The following is an 8,540-nucleotide window of genomic DNA, read 5'->3' as shown; positions in this document are numbered from 1 at the left end:
CGCTTGGAACAGAATGAACGGTCGGGGACTCGGGGCAGACGTTTGCATTTACGTCCCACTCTGACGCGACTCGGCGACGGTGTTCACGACACGTGGCAGATGATCGTGCGTTCACCAGCGGAGGCCACTGCTCACTGCACACGGGCTGTGCACGGATTTCATGTCAGTTATCAGGGAAGATTGTTCGTGGAGTACTTTACTCAAGACGACTTATTTTAACATTGATAATAACTCGGCTTTTCTAAAGCGGTCACCTTTTCTTCGGTCAGGGGTAAAATGGTAAAACATTTTCTCTCGCCTTTTACGAACCGCGGCTCTGCAAGAAAGAGGAGAGGACGTGGTGGCGTCAGACCGAGTCAGCTAATAACCCGGACGAGTCAGATTTGCAAAAGGGCGAAGTAGCAATTTACGGACGCGTTTCAAGTGATGATTTGATTGGAGAGGGCTCTCTGCTGTTCGCCTTCTGCCTTTTGATTGAAATCCCCCGTACGGATCATTTGCAAAAACCAAGCCGTCAGCTTTATTCGGAAGATAAGCTGTGATTTTTACACTCTGTTTCTGGAACCTTATTGCCAGTAAAATTGATACGCGTAAAATATTGGGGTTCTTTTCCCATAGAAACCATTTTAAACATAAATTAATCGGGAAAAATTCTTCCAGCCCCTAAAACCCAAGAAAACGTGTTTCCCCCAAGACTTTATCAACAGTTGTTTTACTCCTAAAAATAAAAATTTTATTCTCTGAGCCCCCAAAACACAAAACTCAAGAGATTAAAATATGTGAAGACCATAATACATTTATCTCTCTTTTTTTTATCATGGTGTACTGAAATGATAGTTGAAATGATTGATGGGGATTATTTTATTATTTTTATTTTTTATTATTTTCGTTGTTAATGAGGGGAACTACCTGTTTGTATTGGGATTGTTAAAGTTACTAGTTAATTGTTAAGGTTACGGGTCAATTGTTAAGGTTATGGATCCCCTCTCTCTCTCTCTCTCTCTCTCTCTCTCTCTCTCTCTCTCTCTCTCTCTCATGATGTTACTATGATGATGTTAAAATGATTGAAAGGGATTGTTATTTTATTATTTTCGTTTTTTTATTATTTTTTTTGTTGATGAGGAAACTAATTGTTTTTGTTTGTTAAGGTTACGGATTTTATTGTTAAGGTTACAGGTTGGTTGTGAATGTTACGGGTTTAATTGTTAAAGTTACGGATTTGTTGTTAAGGTTACGGGTCGGTTGTTAAGGTTACGAGTTGGTTGTTAAGGTTATGGGTTTAATTATTAAGATTACGGGTTTAATTATTAAGGTTACGAATTTAATTGTTAAGGTTACGGGTTTGTTGTTAAGGTTATGGGTAGGTTGTTAAGGTTACAGGTTGGTTGTGAAGGTTACACGTTGGGGTATATATGTATATATATTTTGAGTGGAATGAATACTTTGGGTCACTTGGCCTAGTGGTAAAGTTTGGGAGTTTGGACAGGAGATTAGGGGTTCAAACCCCTACAGCGACAATATTTTTAGAATATTCGTTGTTAAGGATAATGGTTGATTGTAAAGGTTACGGGTTGGTTGTTAAGGTTATGGGTTTGTTGTTAATGATATGCGTTGATTGTGAATGTTACGCTTTGGTTGTGAAGTTAACCTACACAACAAACCCGTAACCTTAACAACAAACTCGTAACATTCACAACCAACCCGTAACCTTCACAACCGACTCGTAACCTTAACAACCAACCCGTAACCTTAACAATTAAACTTGTAACCTTAACAATTAAACCTGTAACCTTCACAATCAACCCGTAATATTAACAACCGACCCGTAACCTTAACAACCGACTCGTAACCTTAACAACAAACATGTAACATTAACAACAAACCTGTAACCTTAACAATTAAACCCGTAACCTTAACAATTAAACACGTAACCTTAACAACCGACCCGTAACCTTAACAACCGACACGTAACCTTAACAACCAACATGTAATCTTAACAACCGACCCGTAACCTTAACAACAAATTTGTAACCTTAACAATTAAACTTGTAGCCTTAACAATTAAACCCGTAACCTTAACAATCTGCCAATACAAACAAAAACAATTAGTTTCCTCATCAATAATGAAAATAATAAAAAATAAAAATAATAAAATAACAATCCCCTTCAATTATTTTAACATAATCACAGTAACATCATGATAGAGAGAGAGAGAGAGAGAAAGGATCCATAACTTTAACAATTGACCCGTAACCTTAACAATTAACTCGTAACTTTAACAATCTCCCAATACAAATAGTTAGTTCCCCTCATCAACAATGAAAATAATAAAATAATCCTCATCAATTATTTTAACTATCATCTCAATACATCATGATAAAGAGAGAGAGAGAGAGAGAGAGAGAGAGAGAGAGAGAAGGGTATTATGATCTTCACATATTTTAATCTTTTGGGTTTTGTGTTTTGGGGGCTCAGAGAATAAAATCTTTATTTTTTGGGGGAAAGCACTCATTGACAAAGTCTTGGGGGGTGTTGATGCTCGTGAACAAACAGTCGATGGGGGTTTCCCGCAATCGGATGCAGTTTCGATCCTAGTGACGGTGGGGAAGAATGAGAGGATGAATATTGGGGCCGACTCCTCCTCCAACTTTATGCCCGATTCTGAGCGTGCAGGGTGGACTGATAGCCTGCACATACAAGAATTGCAGGAATACGGGGCTAGTTTCCCTCGTGGTACCTCCGACGGTCAAGTCAGTTGATGAACTTGGGGAGGATTTGTTGAGAGGCCCATGGGCCATTAAGGTCCTTGCAGGGGGTTTTTCCTCTAAAATTATTGAAATATTCTGGATGAAAAAGATCCGAAGGGGAGTAACATTAAGGAGCAAGAAGAAGCAGAGAGCCCTTTCTCCCTTACCTTCCTTACCTTCTTTTATAGCCCCCTTGCCTCTAAGAGTTTGACCCTCGGCTTTCGTTGACTATGCACAGGAGGCGGTTTGAAAGGTAAACAGGTAGGCTGCTGAGTCATCTTTCTTCCTCCAGGTGTCGACAGGCAACTGGGAGGGAAGTCATTCAGTGTCAGGGGAGAAAGGTCTTCTCAGTGCTCTGGGTTTGTCAGAGTAGGCAGTGTGTAGGATAGGTTGGCTGTGTGGCCGTCCTTCTCTCCAGGTGGCGGTCGGGAATTGGAGGAGAAGTCATTCGTATATAGAGAAGCATCATGGTATTTTTCTGGGAAATGACTTGTGAGTAGAATAGGCGGCTTGTGCAGGAGATCCTTGTCAGAGCGTATATCTTGATGGGACTGGTCAACGCTGTAGCGTCGAGTGACATTTGAAGTGATATTGGTCGGATCTTATCCCTTTAGTCGATGCAGTGTTGATCCGTGAGTCATTACTATGATTTGTCGACCGACAACCGAGTGAGTTTTGGGACGAGAGCGCCATCAGGACGTCTGCTCGGGGAGTCATCTTAATTGTGGGGGACCGACTGGTCCCGCGCTTCGAGTCGGTTATGACGACTCTTGGTCGAGAGAGGGCTCGCCTGCTTGACTGGTCAATAGACTTGACCTCGGCCGGGCTTCTGAGTTTCTTGAGTCGGTCAGGACCATGGCTTTTTGGGCCTTTACAGTCAATCTTTCGACGTTCTTATCTCTAGATGGTAAATCACCATAACAGGGGGAAAGCATGTTTTCTTGGGTTTGGGTGCTGGAAGTATTTTCCCCAAATTAATTATACAAAAATTACCTATTGATTTTAATTTATAAATGAACCATTTCTAAAGTGAATTTTTCTATTGTAATCAACCGCATCCGATCAATTTTTCATTAAAAACCAAAACGAGCTTAAAATTTCAAGATGCACAAAAGTGAATTGTATCCTAGTATGATCTAAACACTAAAAAATGAGCATCGTGCCTTAAATATGAATTATTTAAGGGTATTTTTTATTTTTAGTGAATTTTTTTATTGGAATGTGGTTTATTTCTAATAAAAAACACTTTAAATATGTTTTATGTACATTCCAAATAAAAAATTTATGTATAAATTGAAATCGAAATGTAATTTTCCTATACTTTATATATAAGGTGGTTCCTAAAACCCCCCTAAAATATTATAGATATTGAGCTGATTTTGTAGCAAATAAATCATTCTCCCTTTAAAAGAGGAAGTACTAAAAAAGCTTTTATTTCCCAAAATTATCCTTCATCTTTCATGAAATTAACCAATTTAATCACTTATCATAACTCCCAATCTTATTAAATCACATTAATTAAATCTTATGAAGTCACATTAATTAAAGGTTTATACTATAGTATAACTATTCTTTAGATTATTAAATAAATTAAATCTAATATAATAATTAAATCAATTATCATAATAGTATTAGATTATCAAGTGTATGATATTTTAATATATTGTAGGAATTATTATTTATGTAATAATGCAACTCCAATTAGATTATAATAGTACAAATTTATATTAAACATTAGATTTTTAATAGTATAAGATTATAATTAAACATTAATTTTTTTAGTGCTTATTAGCTACAAATAATGTTTATATCTCATCTAGAGTGGTTTTAAATAAAAAGTAAAATAATTAATTATATAACTCTAATTAAATTAATAAATTAATTATTATTTAATCAACTTGTTAACAATAACTTGGTGTTTATGTGCGCATATGTAAAGGCATAGATGAAATGTTTTATTCAGACTTTAATAGTTTATAGTGCCTCAGAGACACAAATCAATATAGAAAATAGTTCACACTTCTCTAATTCTACCTTAAGTAGTCCCCACAAAACTTAGATTTTCTAATGAATGAAAATTTGATGTCCCTCTAATGAAAATATTTCATAAAGAAGAAAATTAGTAGTTTGGAAAGTTTCTTTTCGTGTATTAACACATTTGACAAGTGAGCTCCTCTTGATACCTCCAACCAGTTATCATGAACCCCTCCAACTTCCAGTTGTTTCATTTCACTCCCTATATAGTCTTCTTCCCAGGTCCCCCCTCTACTACTCTTCACATAATAAATACTAGGTCAAATCAAATGATTAAAGTGTTCAAGTTCTATTTTTTCCCCCTCTGCTACTCTTCTTTGCTCTGCCAATGCAAGGAAATTGAAGGAAGATGGGGAGTTCAAATACTAGAAAACTTGCTTGTTCCATTGAGGCAAGCTCGGTATTAGCGGTAAGGTGAATTTGATGAAGGGGGTTGTAGCAAGCTTGACAATTTCGGTAGTAGGGGACGGAGACGATGTTAGAGGAGGTGGAGGAGCTGGGTTCGATGGGAAATTATGGTTGATTCGATGAATATGGTGGGTGTAACAAAGAAAGTAGTGGCAAGTAATTTGATCAAGGAAGGGGATGTGGATTTGGAGGTGGTGATGAAGGTTTCGGTGGAGAAGGAGGGTGTCGGAGGAGCTCATGATGAAGTTAGGACGTGAGTTCCATCCATTCACATTTTTTAGTACTTCTGTGCATGGATAAATGAATTTATATTATCTAAATTGAAGTTTCGGTGTGGTGTGTGTTGTCGTAATTGCAGAAACTCATTTCTTATCCACATCTTTTTGTTTCTTTTTCATCTTATATATTTGGGGTAAATTGAGACAAAAAGGTTTAGGAAGAAAAGATAAATCCACAAAGAGAGAGGCTCTTTGTGTGCAATAGTCACAAAGTCTATCTTTTAATGCTAAAAGAACTTTGTTATGTATCATTTGCTTTAGGATGTATAGTTCTAATTATGTTGACATGTTTCATATAAAATTTTGTGCTACTTGTTCTTTATGGTTCACTGAAGATCCCAATAAAAGGACAACAAGTGTATCTACATGCATACATACATAAACTATATCCCTTCAAAATTTTCACATAACACCAAATCTTATATTTAGTATAGTTAAATATATAATTTTGAACTATAGTATAAAAAGTTTATACTAAAGTTTAGGTATTAATAATTAATGAACTTTATATCTATATTATATTATACATTATACAATAATTATAATTATAATCAAATAAATATGTACACTTAAAAATAATGTATGATATAAATAATTACAATAGTTCGATATCTCTATAATATACTAAATTTTATATCTACAGTGTATTATACATAAAAGAAGAATGTATACTAAAATATAATTTAATATATGTGTATGTAACTATACTATAATATATTTTATAAACTATACTATAACTTTGAATGGTACATTTGTTATAACCAAAACTATATTGTTATAGACGTGGATTAGCATGCAAAGCCCACTACATGCTTGAATGTTTGCACGGCTTTAATGTCTAATAATACATACTAAATGTAATAGGAGTTACATTTTGTTATTAGTCTTTATGTGTCATCTAGTTATTTTGGAATGATATCCAAGAGTCATTTTTTATTAATAATGAATTTTGATAGTCTTCATTTGTAGCTACAAATACTCTAAGCACATGATTAGTCATGTCCAAAAAGCCCACTGGCCCGGGCCCGCACGAACCGGGAACCGACCCAGGCCCAGGGCCCATCCGATGGTGCGGGCTGACACCCGGGTCCCGGGTCGCCATCTCGTCGGTGCCAGCAGCCCGACCCCAGGAATAGCTTTTGACGCAGGGAAATCAAAAACCGGGCCGGGCAGGCCCGGAGGTGTCGAGCGCCGGTCCGCTCCGCAACGTGTCCACCAAGCTGCTCGCAACGGTCATCCTTGGTGACCGTTGTGGGCAAAAATCTGGGTCGGCCCGGGTTGGTCCGGCCCGGCCCGGCAAAAACGATCAGATTTTTTACGTTTTGACCATTTTGTCCTTTAAAACGGTCAAAAATGGCTATTTGGTGAGGGTTTTTTGGTCATTTGCCTAGGAGGCTACCTCTATAAATAGAGGGGGCTTTCACTTCTTCTCCTCACACCAAAACTCATCTACTTCTCTCTAATACTATCTTATACAATCTTATACTCTCTTATAATCTCTTATACTTTCTAATCCTTTTATCAAATGGCTTCTGGATCTGATTATGAAGAGCAAAATCTATCTCCTACCGATATTGAAATGAGTCCTCCTACAACAATAACTACTCCTCCTACCGATCCTACCAGTGGTAATCTCGAATCCGGTGGTGACGAATCTGCACCAAGAGCTCCTGAAAGGCCGAGATCCGATGTATAGAATTTTTTAAGAAGATAGACATTACCAAGGATGAACACGGTAGAATCCTCACCCAGAAGGCTAAATGTGCGTTGTACGGCCTAACTTTCCAAGCTCATCATAAGAGCAGCACCAACCACCTCAAACGCTATATAGAAAAACACAACAAAGACCAGAATCCTTAAGGTGATATCTGACAATCTATGATTTCTTAATCCTCCTCTTCTGGTAGTCTCGGTACTTAGAATTATAACGCTGCCCGAGCCAGGAAATACGTCATCAGGTTTATCATTCTTAAAAACCTTCCTTTTAAATTAGTAGAAGATGATGAATTTGAAGATTTGTTTAGAGATGGTTTTTATCCCGTTTTTTAAAAAATTTCTCGTCAAACTTATCAACGTGACATTTTAAAACATTATCAAATGGAACAAGGAAAAATAATTTCTTATTTTAAAAATTTAAACTGTAATTTTTCTTTAACTTCTGATATTTGGATATCTAGAGCACAAACATGTTATTTATGTATCATAGCACACTAGATTGATAAAAATTGGCAAATATTTAAAAGAGTTATTTTTTTATTACAATTGAAGAGTCACATACTGGTATTAATGTAGCCAATTTAATAGTTGAAGAACTTATGAAACTAAAAATTGATCATATAATATTTTCTCTTTCACTAGATAATGCAAGTAATAACAATGTAGCTGTAGATTTTCTCAAAATAACTCTGTCATTGCCCTGTCATGGAGAACTTTTTCATATTAGATGTTGTAGGCATATAAAATTGCTTATAGGTCCCTTAGCATAGCTCGACACAAACCGACGAACCAACGAGGCGACGAGGTTGACGAACCGCATGTAAGCAACGGGATACATCCATTCGAGCGTGGAATCAAGCCAACAGTTCGGGGAATCAACGAGTCATTCAAACAATAGCGGACTCGGATGAATCACGACCAAATCAAGATCGGTTTCGGACTCGAACTCAGAAGTGGATTTACTGCCAAATCCGGAATCCGACTTACTGCCAAATCAGATCAACGAACCAGAGTCTGAATCAACCAAATCACGGACAGAACCGAAAGACGAAAACACGACGGAACCCAACACCTAGGGGACTCGGCCAAAACCGAGCCACCCTGAGGTGGCCGGCCAGATCTGTGCCCGGGCACAGTAAAGGGAGCCTATAAATAGGCCCCCCTTGTTTAATTTCAAAAGGTTGGAACTTTGAGAGCCGAAACTCTGCCGAATTGGAGAGCGAGCTCGGGGTTTTGAAGACTTGAGGACTTGAAGATTCAGATCTGATTCTCGGCGAACATCCACGTCACAAAAGGCAGGAGTTCGAGAGAGGTACAGTTCAGATCTGAGATCTACACGAAACTATACTCCGGATCA

The sequence above is a fragment of the Asparagus officinalis genome, chromosome 4, assembly GCF_001876935.1.
Source record: "Asparagus officinalis chromosome 4, Aspof.V1, whole genome shotgun sequence".
Classification (NCBI taxonomy): Eukaryota; Viridiplantae; Streptophyta; class Magnoliopsida; order Asparagales; family Asparagaceae; genus Asparagus; species Asparagus officinalis.
This window is presented reverse-complemented; position numbering follows the sequence as displayed.